Here is a 16,675-nt window from a genome sequence, read left to right on the forward strand (position 1 = left end):
AATCACTTTTGAGATCGGCTCGAACTCAGCTAATTCAACTAAACTCGTATAATATTATTTAGATTCATACAGCAAAACAAAATAAAACGACCACACATTAGAAAATTGGTGGGGTAGTAAAACCGACAGTTGTTGGTCCGGTTAACAAGGTTAAAACACGATCAAATGTTATAACCCATCAGTTTTAAACCCATCACATAAAGTGGACCAATTCAGACTATTGGTTTAAACTTTTTTGAGTAATGATTACAAAAAATAAATTATTATTAATCACTTTAATGTTTTCACTGGTACATTTTTCTCATCATTCATTAATAATTTATCTACTATTTATTTTATTTAAATCAAATAAAACAATCAAAAAATTAAAAATAAATAGTTGATAAAATTTTAAAAATCTAACAATATTATCTAAAATAGTAGAACTTGTAACCTTTCATTTGGATGTAATATCATTCATAAAAAATGTGTGAAACTCACTGTATAATACTTTTAAGAATTTCCACCAATGACAGAGTGATATTTTTTATACAAATTTTTAAATTAGTAACTCATCTGAGTTAGTTTTGTAATCAGTGACTTACTTGATACATTTGCACGCACTAAGTGACTTACTTGATATTTAACCAGTTATATTTATAAATTCAACACTTAGTTTTTTTTTATAAAAGAACTATCAAACATATTTTATCACGTAAAAAGAACTATCAAACGTATTGTTATCACCATTCTTGACATTGTTTAAAGTACCCTCAAATAAAACTTGTAATTTGCATTAATTATAGTTATATATATATATATTAAAAAATTTGACATCGACAATTTGAAAGGTAACTTACGATTTCTAAAGTGTCTCAATAATTTAAAATAATATTGGATATGTTCTCAAAACTCTGACTTAAAAATTAAAATGATGTAGACTATAAGAAAAATGTAGAGTATGAGTGTGTATATGGTTATAAGATAAATACCATTATTTGATCTCAATGTTATGTGTAAAAATATAAAATATACTCCCTTACTTCCCATTTGTTTACACTTTTTTTTTATGTCACTACCAATTATTTATATTTCAAAATTTTTCAAAAATAGTTAAATTTTTATAATTTTTAAAATAATCACATCTACTACATATGCTAGGGATGGAGGGAGTACTCCTTCAACAATAGTCTAGTAAAAATATGTATGAACTATTAATGTAAAACTTGACTTTGACAATTATTCTGCTTGATTATATGTGAACAACCTCGAGTTGTCCTTGCTGTAAAAGTGGTACACAGTACTGCTGACAACCATTACGATTAAAATAAGAATCTGTAACTATTACAATAATATTAATTTGTTATAGAACTGTTGAATATAAAAGCAGCAAATGAAGGTACGGAATGCATATAAAATAGGCTCTGAAAACCATAGCACACAACCTGGCTTGTATATAAATTACTCGAGGGATCAATTATTACAAAGAGGGAGGTTATAGATACCTTCCCGAGCACACTTTATTCTGTGGTGATCTCTCTTATAACACAAAGCTTGGCGAAGAACAAACACACTGATACAAATAGTAAAGTACGTAGTACATTTATTTTGATAGAATGCTACATGCATCCATCAATATTATTTGTTTTATTCATTACATCTATTAAGTGATGTATATTAAATACATCTTAGATGTTTAAATCAACCGGAAAGGACCAAGGATCATGGTGACACCATTCAACGAGTTAGCTACGATCCCAGTTACGGTAGCTACAAGATTTCCAACGGCGGGGAGGGTGGCGTTGCAGTTAGACAGAGGGGTGGTAACAACTACTCTACATTGGCCAGAGCCAAACAACAGAGAAATAATGTTGGTTAAAAGGCTTAGTACAGAACGGATAATCAAGGTAAAACCCCCTTGTGCATTTGTTGTTGTATTTGCCAAAGTTGTATTTCCGCAGCGCAGTTCCACCGACGCATCTGCATGTTCAAGTACGTGCGTTAACAACGACATACAAATTAAATATTGGTCTTTTATCTATATATAAATTATAGTTGAAGTGCACTGCATATTATATGTGTACTCACTAGGGAAAGGTGGGGGCATAGTCCCATTCATGGGAAGGGTGGTATTGACGGCACAAGAGACGACCCCGCTGGCTGTGATGGTAACGGTCGGTAAAAGGCTTTGAGCTTCAACAGAGGACGGAGCCGCCATGAATGCGGAAATCAAAACCAAGAGGCTGAGGAAGACAGAGCTGTTAAGGGAGGCCATTGATGAGTTTCCAACTTGAAAATGAGGAAAAACTAAAAGGTGTTATATGTTGTTTTGATGGGAATTTCAGTATTGTGGACATGCTTATTTATACTACTCCATCTGGGCTAGTGACAGGGTTGGCTGACATCAAAGCAGTCACGTACTGTTGTCTTTTCAATAGGGGTCATAGTTTGAACAATATTGTCGTCTAAGGGCATGCCATGACAACTGGTGATGCAAATGACAAAATTGCCGCCCTCTATTCCCTGATCACTTTCAATTCAAATGAGGGTTTATCTAGGGCACAAATTAGACCCTTGCTTTTATGCAATTTTATTGAGCTGACTTATTGTTATTGATGGTGTTTTTGTGCATATATTATTAATAGAAGTCAAGTGTTTTTTTATGGTGTTTTTTGTGCATATAAATAGAAGTAAAGTATTTTTTGTAAAATTCAAGGTTTTACATGATAAAAGTCGATTAATAATATTTGTCTGTTGGGTCTGGGGTGTCGATCGTGTATATTGTATATGAGAAAATATTATACTTGCTACCATCAATCACCTAACTATTTTATTTAAAATAAATAAACTTCACATATATACGGGAAAAGTTTACTAATGTTGCAGAGTAATAAAATATAAAGGCCAGTGGTTAGCCAAAATATCGGAAAATGGAGAAGTTATCGATATTATTATCTTGAATAGGTGATTTTTCGCTTTTTACAGATTTGGTCAAAACGAGTCAAAATCGGACGACGTCGGAGCTCTGATGGACAAAACTTGGACTACTTGTTGAAGTATGGTACTCTGTAGCAACCAATTTCAAAATTATTATATATCTTTAAAAAATTTTCATTGTTTACCCCTCGATTGTAATGAATTTGGAAAATCATTATAGTACATCCAATATTTTGTAAATTTACTGAAAATGTCAGTATATTGCAACCGTTTTTGACTGACTGATTACGGTATCCAATCGATGGTGTAGTAATTATCAATATTTTATATCGTGATATTGTTTATATAGGGATATAAAACTTTATAATAAGTAAAAATTTTGTGTACAGTTTTGAGCATTAGCATGCACAATTTTCTCATCATCTAGAAAAGCTTCTGATGCAAAATCTCAATTTGACATGACTATGCAATCCAACAGCGTGATCATGTCATCATATCTTTAGTAGAGTGATCATGTCTTTACTCTTCTCGCGTCTCATTACTTCCTTGATATGCTCCAAAAATTCTTCTACATTTGTCTCCTCCACTTCGAACAAACTCGGTCTCAATTAGTTATCATCTAGAATAATAATTGCGACGACTTGTTCTATATCGCCATGGTGGTACTTTTAAAGGGAAAGACTTTGTTGGAACTTTGTACTTCACATTCTCGTCCAACATAACTTTTAAGTATAATGGTATCACGGAAACCAGTTCGAACCAACCATGATAAAACTTTTTAGCACAAATTTGAAATCGACATCACAAGACTAATGTGTTGTAGCAAGAGACAATGTTATTCATATGATGACTTTAAAACAACTTTATTCCAAAAGGATATAAGACATACTACATGTTATTATTTTTGAAGTCTACTGTCTTACCCTAAATTTTGTGACACCAATTCAAATCAAACTAATATGGCGTATTGATTACTAACTCATATGAATTCACATGAAAATTATAAAAAACTGCAACATTCTTGTAATTCAAACTAGCAATGTTAGTCACATAATTTTCACTTAAGGTAGTGACAACTAATAGCTTACTCCAAATAACATTATTTGATGTGACATAAATTTGTAGAGGCAACTTGATTTTATTAACCATATACCTCAAATTAAATTTATCATGATATTTCTAAACTTACCACAATCTTAAAAAATTGGGGACACACCTACATAATGACTGAATTAAGTTTTAATGTTGCAAATCATAAACCTTTCCATAATTGTTCAAGGATTGATTATGCATGTCTTCACATGTAGGTAATCATTCTCCTCATCTCCATATATACATCGAAACTCACTTTATTGTTATTCTTCTTCATCCCCATCCTTGTTGTATTCTTTAATCACATCAATTTCATTACAATCTATAGGCATACAATTTTCAAAATCCAGTGTCCCACACACTTCTCCAACTATCTCTGAACCTTTCAAATCTTTGAAAGAAATTTTCCGCAATTACATAACCAAGCTATTTTCTATCATCCATATCAAACAAGCCACCCAATTTTTTTGTTGAGCACATTCATCGAACATATTTTAAGGATTATTGGGTTCATATTATTCAACTAAATCATCTTCTTCCTTGCGCTTCATATATCTTGCAATCATAATCCTCCGGTAAAAACATCTTCAACATCAACAGTTTCATCTATCGCCATATTTTGATCGGTTCTTTCTTTTACCTTTTCTTCTGCAAACCAGTTTATCCCACCAAATCACAGCAACACTCTTTAACCTGATAGTTGCCATCTTCACCAGTTTGATCTCAGGTAAACCCATAACATCAAAGAATCTATCAACATCAATATGCCAATTCAGAAACTCATCAACTCCTAGAGACCCATAGAATAATGGTATATCAGCCTATATAATATAATTATCAATAAGCCGACAACCCATATTTGACTCCAAGTCAGTATTCTCACCAACATGGTATTTCCTGCTTCGAGGGACTTGATTTCGATCAAATCTCTCATCGCTACGGTGCTTGTTTTTGTTATTCCTTTTGAATGTCAACGTATCGACTCGATCTGCGAAAACCTTCAGAGCCACGTTTAAAGCCGTTGTAGCCTCTCAAAGAACTTATTTGATAATTGGTTCTCCCACAGTGAATCAGGTAAAGAAGGGAAAGGAAAAAGCTTGCTTTGATGCAACTGACGTAGAACGGAAGCATAGAAAAAGCTAGCGTTAATCATCGCATGAACTCTTACACGAGAAATCCTTAAGCACCTTGAATCCACAAGGCAATCCTTGAATCTACAACGGTTTCTTGAACCCATAAGAAAGATAAGAGAAAAACTCCTAGAATTTTAATTTCAATAAAAGATTATTAATACATTCACTACAAGAAAACGTTAAATAGACATCACACATTAGACATCAGTTACTAATGCCACTAATGTTAAAAGATGTAATAACATCACCCCGCGTTTATCTAATGTCTTTGTTGTTTGAAGACATCAATTCTTTATTAAATGATTTTTAAAATTGGCTAAAAAAATTTAACGCGCGCCCACTTCAATTTATTTCCCCTTAATCAAAATTGTGGAAATTTTCCCTCTTTGATACCAATTATTTCCCCCACACTTTTTCATAGAAACTAAATTAACTCTCATCTCTCTCTCGTCTCTCACAAATCTCTCTCTCTCTCGTCTCTAACGCCCCACCTCATCTGAAACTCTCCATCACACACTCTCTCTCTCTCTCTCTCTCTCTCTCTCTCTCTCTCTCTCTCTCTCTCTCTCTCTCTCTCTCTCTCTCTCTCTCTCTCGGCTCTCACTACAATAAATCACTTGCACAACCACTCACCTCTACTCTACTTACCACAACCTGCACTCACTTATGTTCCACTCCCCTCCGCCATGTTCAACTCTATTCGATTTGTCAAAACTCGACTCTCACTCACTCGATTCGTTCGAGTAGATACTCAATTCGATTTGTTCGAATCAGTATGCGGTAAGATAAAAACTTCATGTGTAAAATTGGATTATTAGTTTAATTAAGTTTTTAAATTGGGGATTTTTAAACTGAGAACCCTAATTTCTTTAATCTATTTTTTCTTACTTTTAGTTGGAGATTTGTTTGAATTGATTGAGGATTTGGTTGCCATGGTGGGAACGAAGGAGATGAGACTCACAATTGGTAGTATTTAAACATATTGTGGGACATAGCACAGGTACAGTGCCCACTACAACAAAGATAACTAAATTCCATCCCTCCCCCCCCTCTCTCTCTTTCTCTCTCTCTCTCTCTCTTCCTTCATACGCAGCACGCCATCACCTCCACCACCATTAGTGGTGGCTTCGTCAATTCTCCGATTGCTTACAACACACACGCACGCACTCGACCTAACCCGAACCCACACACGGACTCACACACCCAAAACACACACACACACAATTCGCACAGCACACACACAATCACCATAACATCTCTCACACACCATAACACACACAATTTGCAACAAAACTCGTTGTCAGTAGTGATGGGTTATGGCGACGGTCGAAGCAGGAGAGGGTTGTGTTGTTTGTGAGTTCCAGTGTGTGTTACGCATGTTTCATGTGTCAGTATTGTGTGTGTGAGTAAAGCGTGTGTTTGTGTGGGTCGATTACGTTAAACCAACAGTCGAGATCCCCTCCAGAGCTATGATAACACATTATTGCAGGTTTACTTCAACCACAGTGTCTTGAACCTCCTTCTAGAACTACTTGCAACCCTAAGTATTGTTAGCAAAGTCAATTGGTAATGGCGGTGTTATAGCAGCGGAGGGGGGAGAGAGAGAGGTAGGGATATAGAAAGGTAGGGAGATAGAAACGGAGGGTGAAATGGTGAGATATGGAGTTGCCGGAATTTTTTCCAGGTGGTGGCCGGCGGTTGCACGGTTGATGGGTGTGGGTGATTCTATTTTTTTGAAACATTTTATGTTAAAATCGACCGATTTTGGTGTAATTTATTCAGGGGCGGGAGATTCAAATTTCACAAAATCCACCCTCTTAAAAGCCACCAACATACTTCGGTCGATTTTATACTAAAATCTACCGGATATGGTCTATTATAGCTAAATTCCACCAATATTTGGTGGTGGATTTTAGTAATTTTGTTGTAGTGGTCCTTTTATTTTGTTGTATTGTAATCTTTGTTTTATCATATAATCGAAACTGATACTTATTGCTTAATTTAGGAAGTAATGTATATTTTATATTCAAGGTATGCTACAATAGTGATTTATTTTTTAATGTCAAGCGAGGACAATAGACTATTGAAGAACACAGCAAGCTCTCTTCCGACATTGCGCCCGCAAGTGATGGATCATACCTAAGAATGTTGGTTCTTCTCACACGCTGCTTCTTTTTTAATTTTATAAATATTTTATTGAAACATGAATAAGGATGTCTTGCTCGTGCTAAAACTTTTTAGGCCTAATTTTGGAATCTAAACATACTTTTAATATTAACTGGTAAATATCGATTTTTTCAAAAAAAACTGTAAAATATCAACGTTTACTCAAGTACTCAACATATATTTATATGTATGAGTTTTTTGTAGTAATATTATTATTTTTTTGGTTTTATGTGTTGAGTATCCATGTTCATTTGTATCTTTGTTTTGCTCCTACAAATGTTTTAAATGTCTGCCCTACTATGCAGAATGAAAATATCTGTAGTGTTTTAGAATTCGATTTGAAAGTTTTAGTTAAGTTCTATGAGTAAGTTTGTAATGAAAATAATATTAATAATTATGAAATATGATATTTAATTATTTTGTTGTGTTAATTATTTATATAACATAAATTATATATTGATTAGTGACACAAAATCATACTAATAAAAATTATATGTTGTAGTAGATTTTTGGCAGAAACTTAGCAGAATGTACCGGGAAGTTACTGCATTTGACAAATATGGGTTACAGTTAAATTTGACAACCTACGGTCAATTTTATATTTTTTACTACTTTCGGTCAAATTTATAAATTTGACGGAATTCGGTCAAATTTGCTTTACGTTATGCGGCAAATTCACAATTTTTCTAATTTTAAATTTTTTAGCGGCACAATTCAAAAAAATTCAAATTTTAGGCGCCAATTTAAAAAAAATTCAAATTTCAAATTTTTCAAACATTTGGTCAAATTCAATCGGTCAATTTTAGGCAGTCAAATTTGATCGGTCAAATTTATGTTAAATTTGACCGATTTTGCTAACTTTGACCAGTCTAAAAAAGACCGACACAATTCGGTCAAATTTAACTAAATATGACCTCCGGTGGTCAAATTTAGCCATTTTTGTTGTAGTGCTAGCACACAGGTCCTGCGAGGGATTTTTGTTTATTTGGTACTCTAGACACATTGGCCCTACGAGGGATTATTTAGTTTATTTTGTCTTCTAGTCACATTGACCCTTTGAGGGATTGGTTTAGTTTATTTTGTATCTGGGAATACTGGCCCCTCGCGGAATGGGTTTAGTTTTTTTTATGCTTTAGGCATATTGGCCCTTCGAGGGATTGCTTCAGTTTATTTGGTGCTCTAGGCACATTGGTCATTCGTGGGAATGGTTAATGCTCTAAGAGCATTTGTATAGTTTATCGGATACTCTAGGCATACTGGCCCTTCGCGAGATTTGATTAGATTTGAATATAGTTTGACTTTGGATACACTTTTTATTTTGTTGAGGATTGGATACAGTTTATTGACTTTGATTTATTTATTTGGAGTTTTTTTGGATTGGTTATTGTATTTGATTTTAAATTGGATATAGTTTTGATGGTTTCGTATTTGTTAAATTTTTAAGTTGTTTTGGTTATTGGATAACATGGATGGTTCTTTTTCTTTGGCTAACTGGATTTCTAATTAATTCTGATTTCAGTTTAGCTACACTTGGATTGCTCTGTTTTCTTTAGTGTTGTTGCATTTTTTAAGATTTCTTTTATGTTTGTTTGCTTTAGATTCTCTTGGGAGCTTTTTGTTATTTTGGATTCGTGACTCTATTTTTGGATTCGCTTGGATACTCTTATTTTCTCTGTTTCAGTTTTAAATAGTTTGGTTGCAGTTTTGAATTGTTTTGTTATGTGGCTCTGTTTTTTGTTTGGGAACCTCTTGATTCACCATCATGAGTTTGAGGTTGAATGTTAAATTATGTAATATTATTATAATTGGATAGTATTATTAATATAATAGTTTTTTTGTTAGAATGTTTTTTTTATTATTTGGTTGTTTGCTATATAAGCCCCTCTTTCATCGTAATCGTTGTTTTTGGGGGGAGTGATGTAAAAGATGCGCAATACCAAATAAAATTTAGGATAGTTAATTTCACTTTGCATCTATTTGATTTTAACATCATGCGGCTTGGGTTAAGAACTTTAATTACATTTTCTATGCATCCCTTAGGTTTCTATATCCTTAACCACTCGTGGACCGATTTTCTGTTAATTTTAACCGTTATGTAACACTTGATTAAGGGTAAAAAAGAGATAAAACATTTTTTTATCCTTATTCAATTGTTACTCTACCATCAAAATTTACTATAAATTGGCTAAAAGATGGTTATCGTAAGAGTATATAAAGCTAAAGGATACATATATATTGCATAAAGTTATTAACCCAATTTGTGTTAAACTGAAATGAAGGAAGGCAAAGTAAAATTAACATTGGAAATGCATATATATTAAGGTACTATCAGGAGTACCAAATAGGAACAATATTTCCATCCATGGGTTACCTCGATTTTGTGAATATATGTCTCTGATCATGGCGTGTATACTAGTTAAAAGAGTGGAAGCATTTTATTCTTTATTAGTCCTTTTCTAATTAACCAATTTTGGTTACTAAAATAAATGCTGGGAGTATAAAAATAAATCAAAATTTTTAATACTAAAAAGACAAGTTGAATATCTATATTTTAAAACAATTAGGTCCTTTTTATTTGTGTTCTGTCATGAAAAACATTATTTTAAATCGGAATCGGTAGGTTTTAAAGCAACTTTTGGTCGGTAGATTTTACTAGTTATAAAAAATTAAAAAATGGTGTACTCTATTTTCTTTTTTATTTGACGCATCGAATATTGCTCATATTCTAGATATTTTGATGGGATAGTTAAAAATATTATTTATAATTTTTTTATAAACAAAAATAGTCAACAAATATTTTAATTTATAAAAAGGAAATTTTAAAAATTATATTTTTAAGTAGCCATCTAAATCTATTTGGGTGTACGTAAAAGTAAAATAAATCAGAGGAAGTCGTTGTCAGATTAATACCTAGTATCTAGAAGTATATAATTGAATTTGCAACAGATATATTCGCATGATTCACATAAATTCACAATATTTAATATTCTGTTGTAAAATACTAGCTATAACAGTATTATATCGAACCTCTGTAAAAGTAAATATAGCAGAAAGGGAGAAAGAGAGCAGACTAGAGAGATGAAAGCTGTTTGAGTGTGTTTTCTATCATTCCGAAGAAGGCTATTTATAGCCAAAACAAGTAACATAGAATTTAATTCAATACAAATATTTCCAAGTCCAAGCCTAGCCTTACTATTTATTGTTTGAAAATAACAATCAATTTACAACACTCCCCTTTGATTGTTATTTTACAATGGATCATAGACTGCCTCGTTAAAACCTTGTCAAAGAAAAACCCCATGGGATAAAAACTTTGACGAAGGAAAAAGAGTACAATCTCCCCTCGAAAAAAACTAATCATTCTCCGAAGTTTTGTTGTAACAAATCCTTGAGTCGACGCATTCCAATGTTATGCCGTAACTTCCCAAATGTTGAATTCGGTAATGATTTCGTGAATAAATCAGCAAGGTTGTCACATGACCGAATTTGTTGTACATCAATTTCACCATTCTTTTGAAGTTCATGAGTGTAGAAGAATTTTGGTGAAATGTGCTTCGTTCTGTGAAACGCGGCAGATAAACGTAAATAAAACAAACAAACAAAAAAATTTGAAACCCAAAAACAGGATCCTTGTATAATTATGGGCAGATTATGGAGATAACGAATCATACCTTTCAAGAGCTTAACTTTCACGAACTCAACGGAGATCCTAGCTATCACGCTTTGTGTCTACCTCTCGGAGAAACACCTCTATGGTATCCACACGAGCACCTTCAAGAACGTCTCACGAACTTGACTACGGAATGGATGTACTAGCCTCCTTCTTGACGATATGAATTGCCTCTGCCTCTCTTTGCTGCTAGGGTTTTCTCAAAAAAACGTACAAGCCTCTTTAACCTATCATTATGTATTTATAATGGCTGATTAAAAAGGCCCATAACAGCAAAGCCCAACCCTAGTAGGTATTGGATTAAATAATAAAAACGAATTTCTATTATTTAATTAATAACTAAGTCATACTTAATTATTATGGGCAAAAACATTCCTTTTAATTCGAATTTATATTATCTCAATTAAGTCTTACTTAATTATAATAAAATTCAAATAATCATCAATTAATTTAAATCCATAATTTAAATTAACTATTCCATTAAGTGCTCTATTTGTGCGACCCTATAGGCTATTATTTAATTGACAATAATTTTATTCTTTAATAAAATTATAAACAATGAGCGGTATCTAGTAATACATCATTGTTACCCAATTAAACAATAATTAAATCGTGATTAGATAAAACCTTTCGTGATTAATGTTTTTCATGTAATATAATCCCTTTAACCATACATATTATAGATTAAACTCGAGGCATGTATTTAGCCATCCTCTTCAACATTTAATCCGGGTTTACTTGATCCATGAGTAGATTATCGAGACAAATCATTATTTGAGCATGGCCATGCTTTTATAATCTCACTCAATCAAGAGGCCAATAATATCTCTCCTAATTATAGGAGGGTTAAATCCTTTATCTATCATTCATATTTCTCATACGACTCATGATATACCCGATGTCCACTTTTATCATCACCCGATCAAAAGTAACTTTTAATGTAGTCAAAGTATATTAATCCTCGTATAGAAATATAATGATTTCAAGTCAAAGGATTGTTACACCATTATCACTGTGAGTCTTTCTTATGACTTTATTAAACATGAAGAATCTCAATGTGGGTCTGTCCAGTACCATGTACTCTCACATGTACCTATGTATTGACTTTAGTATCCCCATACTTATAACCAATGAGATGTGGTTATCTTGTCAAACAACATACTAGTCTATCTATGTATTATTATTGTCCAATATAATAATACTCGACTAGGGACCTTTAAGAATATGATATATTATATAATCTCAAGTTCAAGTCATGTACTTAAACTATACAATTTGTATCATGATTCTAAGGACATTTATTATGCTAACAAAATATCGCAGTAATTAAGGTCATAATAAATATATTTATTGAATGATCAACTGACATAAAGATTATAAAAGAATAATGTATTGCCTCTAGGGCACCTACACTAATAGATATATCCTTCCTTGATTTGATCAATGCATGCGGTGTTATCCTCAAACATAACGGTAGGACTTCTAGTGATGTCTTGTAATCCACATGATTCCTGAATATTCTTGATGATAGACCGCAACCAAACACATTCTCTACTGGCTTCATGAATCGCAATGAGTTCTGAGTGATTTGTTGAGGTTGCCACTGTAGTTTGCTTCGTAGATTTCCAGGAAATGGATGTACCGCAATATGTAAACACATATCCAGTTTGTGATTTGCCAAAATGAGGATATGACAAATATCCAGCGTCTGCATATCCAATCAGCTGAGATGTTGAGTTTTTTTGGGAAGAATAACCCAAAATCAATTGTTCCACGAAGATAACGAAATATATGCTTGATCCCATTCCAATGCTTGTCCGAGGGTCGACCCGGTTTGCAACCCGGAAACGACCCGGGTTTGATCCTTCAGAACCCAAACTCTGTTCTGATTTTGTGATTTGAGTAATTAATTATTTATTTATATTTTAGTAATTAAAATCAGTTTTTAATAATTCTAAAAATTAATTAAAAATTAGTTTTAAATTCTGAAAAATAGTATTATTAATTTCTAAATTATTTATTAAATTATAAATTCGAATTTATTTATTTAATTAAATATTTAATTATTTATCTAATTATTTATTAATTATCTAATTAATTAATAATTGGGTAATTAATTAATAATTAGGTAATTAATTAATAAATAAGAATTAGAAATAATTAAGTAATATGATTAATAATCTAATAATTAGTTATTAATGCGAATAGTAATTCGATAATTAGAATTTGTATTCGAGCGATAGTTATTCGAATAATATTGCGGTAATTATTTATAGCGTATAATTAAATATCGGTAACTAATTGATTAGCGAATCGTATGAGTTTCAATAATAATATAATAGTTCGATAATTATGCGAGAATTGTGAGTAGCTCGTAGTTATACGAGTGATTAATCGTTAAGTTGATTTATAATTCGAGTAATTCGTAGTTATTCGATAAGTAGCGTATCGGTTAATTAAATCGATTGATTATTTGTAAATAATCGATCTGATCGAATAAATAATAATAATTTGTAATAAATAATAATAATTCCTAATAATTAGGGATTAATTATTTTAAAATACAATAATTATTAATTACTTATTTAAAAATATAATTAAGGATTGTTTAATTATAATTAATTATTTATAAATTAATTATTAATTAATTAAATCTTGTTTAATTCATAATAATTAAACCGTTAGTCCGATTTGAGCGAAACGAAGACCCCTAGACTCAGAAAAATGAGACGAATTCAATAAAAATAGTTGTAAGTTATAATTTCTTCCGAAAAAGAGTGGTTTGGTGATAATTAATAGTTCGTAGGTCCTAATAGGGGTATAATTGAGTCGAATAAATCTCGAAAAAATTATAATAAAATCAGATAGGACTAGTTAATGCAGGTATGAGTCTAGAATCGATTCTAAAAATAATTATAAGTCTAAAAAAATTGATTATGTGCTTTATGTGCTACGTGCTTTATGTGCTACGTGTTTTACGTGATTATGTGAATATATGTGTTGTATAAATGTATGTGTATATATGTGAGTCAGATAGAAACGCATGGGTAGACTGATAAGGTTGCGTGATATCAATTCAAGATACACGTATATAGTAAGTTATCTAAACGACTATCTTTCCATGATTGGTTCAGTGTTAGCAAGGCAGAGCAAGCTAGGATCAGAAGACGGTGAGTTGAACCAGGTTAAGTACGCGCAAGGCAAGTTTTTCCCCTATTCTAAATTCAGAATAGTGATTTATATTTCCTTTTATCATATGAGTTACCTTTGATAATCATTGTTCATATACACCGTTACCCATTTATTATTGCTTGTTTCAATTTCATTTCGATTCTTGATTTCACCCAATTTATTGAATTCCCTATTCATATTTTAATTCTGTTTACCCTTGTTACATATACTCTGGTATATCCTGGTGTTGGGATATATCAAAAGTATTCCGATTGTTCCGGATGCTAAGCCTTGGACTGGATGGTTACTATACGGGCTGGGTTTTACCCAGACCATTATTTAATAGGCCATAGTTGCCCTGAGTACTCTTTATGTTGATTGGGTCTATGCAGTTGGGTATAGATACGCACTATATTCTGACTGATCAGCAGGTTATAGTGCATATGTTGGTTCTTGTTTCCAGTCTTGTTCATTTGGTACTCGCCAGCATTGGCAAATTACTATCCTATACAGATTCAGATGGTTGTTTCAACCAGCAGCTTATTGGTTCACCTGTTTCTCTCTTATACTATATATATTGTTGCAGGCTTGTTGAGCAATTTTGGCTCATCCCCTTTTATTGTTTATTCCTATTGTTTTACAGTTAAGGTAGAGAATGAAACCCATCAGGACCCGCATAGTCAAGAAGCGAGTCAAGCAGCGGGACCCTCTTATACCAAGAGTGTTCCTTCCATTCCCGAAGAGAGCTTTTGAATTGCCAGATCAGGTGTAGCAGGATAAGTAGTAATGTTGGGTTGAATAAAAGTCTTCTGTAGTTTGAATAAAAGTTGTATGGTGAGATTGTAGATAAAATAAAGTTTTGTAACAAAGAGAGTTCTTGAGACAGGTTTTATTTATTTGGGTTTGTAATAAAGTATAGTATGTGGTTCTTATTTTTAACTCAGACCTTAAAAGATCCTGAGTAGTATTAGTTCGGGGTAATTATTATATTTATATTCCCCTTGTGCAGGTTTAGTTGGTAATTGTTGTTAATAATGCCCCAAATCTATACCCCGGATTTAGATGGTGTTATACTTCTGATGCCAAATCTCAATTTGACATGACTATGCAAGCCAACATCGTGATCATGTCATCATATCTTTAGTAGAGTGATCATGTCTTTACTCTTCTCGCGTCTCATTACTTCCTTGATATGCTTCAAAATTCTCATACATTTGTCTCCTCCACTTCGAACAAACTCGGTCTCAATTAGTTATCATCTAGAATAATAATTGCGACGACTTGTTCTATATATCGCCATGGTGGTACTTTTAAAGGGAAAGACTTTGTTGGAACTTTGTACTTCACATTCTCGTCCAACATAACTTTTAAGTATAATGGTATCACGGAAACCAGTTCGAACCAACCATGATAAAACTTTTTTTAGCACAATTTGAAATCGACATCACAAGACTAATGTGTTGTAGCAAGAGACAATGTTATTCATATGATGACTTTAAAACAACTTTATTCCCAAAAGGATATAAGATATACTCCATGTTATTATTTTTTGAAGTCTATTGTCTTACCCTAAATTTTGTGACACCAATTCAAATCAAACTGATATGGCGTATGATTACTAACTCATATGAATTCACATGAAATTATAAAAAAACTGCAACATTCTTGTAATTCAAACTAGCAATGTTAGTCACATAATTTTCACTTAAGGTAGTGACAACTAATAGCTTACTCCAAATAATATTATTTGATGTGATATAAATTTGTAGAGGCAACTTGATTTTATTAACCATATACCTCAAATTAAATTTATCATGATATTTCTAAACTTACCACAATCTCAAAAAATTGGGGACACACCTTACATAATGACTGAATTAAGTTTTAATGTTGCAAATCATAAACCTTTCCATAATTGTTCAAGGATTGATTATGCACGTCTTCAACATGTAGGTAATCATTCTCCTCATCTTCATATACAGATCGAAACTCACTTTGTTGTTTTTCTTCTTTATCCTCATCCTTGTTGTATTCTTTAATCACAATCAATTCATTAGAATCTATAGGCATACAATTTTCAAAATCCAGTGTCCCACACACTTCTCCAACAATCTCTGAACCTTTCAAAATCTTTGAAGAATTTTTCCGCAATTTACATAACCCAAGCTATTTTCTATCTTCCATATCAAACAAGCCACCCGATTTTTTTTGTTGAGCACATTCATCGAACATATTTTAAGGATTATTGGGTTCATATTATTCAACTAATCATCTTCTTCCTTGCGCTTCATTTATCTTGCAATCATAATCCTCCGGTAAAAACATCTTCAACATCAACAGTTTCATCTATCGCCATATTTTTGATCGGTTCTTTCTTTTACCTTTTCTTCTGCAAAACCAAGTTTATCCCACCAAATCACAGTAATACTCTTTAACCTGATAGTTGCCATCTTCACCAGTTTGATCACAGGTAAACCCATAACATCAAAGAATCTATCAACATCAATATGCCAATTCAGGAACTCAT

At 32.4% G+C, this 16,675-nt stretch overlaps 1 long non-coding RNA gene across 1 annotated transcript; it reads right to left on the reverse strand.

Moving 5' to 3' along the window:
• Positions 1-1,728: 1,728 nt before the first annotated feature.
• LOC141705507 (uncharacterized) lies at positions 1,729-2,292 on the reverse strand. Its single transcript, XR_012568381.1, has 2 exons — positions 2,068-2,292; positions 1,729-1,959 (listed from the first exon to the last, which is right to left on the reverse strand). It is a non-coding gene; the product is annotated as an uncharacterized LOC141705507 (long non-coding RNA).
• Between the last annotated feature and the right edge of the window lie 14,383 nt (positions 2,293-16,675).

Source organism: Apium graveolens, unplaced genomic scaffold (genome assembly GCF_009905375.1).
Source record: "Apium graveolens cultivar Ventura unplaced genomic scaffold, ASM990537v1 ctg8964, whole genome shotgun sequence".
In the NCBI taxonomy this organism is placed as follows: Eukaryota; Viridiplantae; Streptophyta; class Magnoliopsida; order Apiales; family Apiaceae; genus Apium; species Apium graveolens.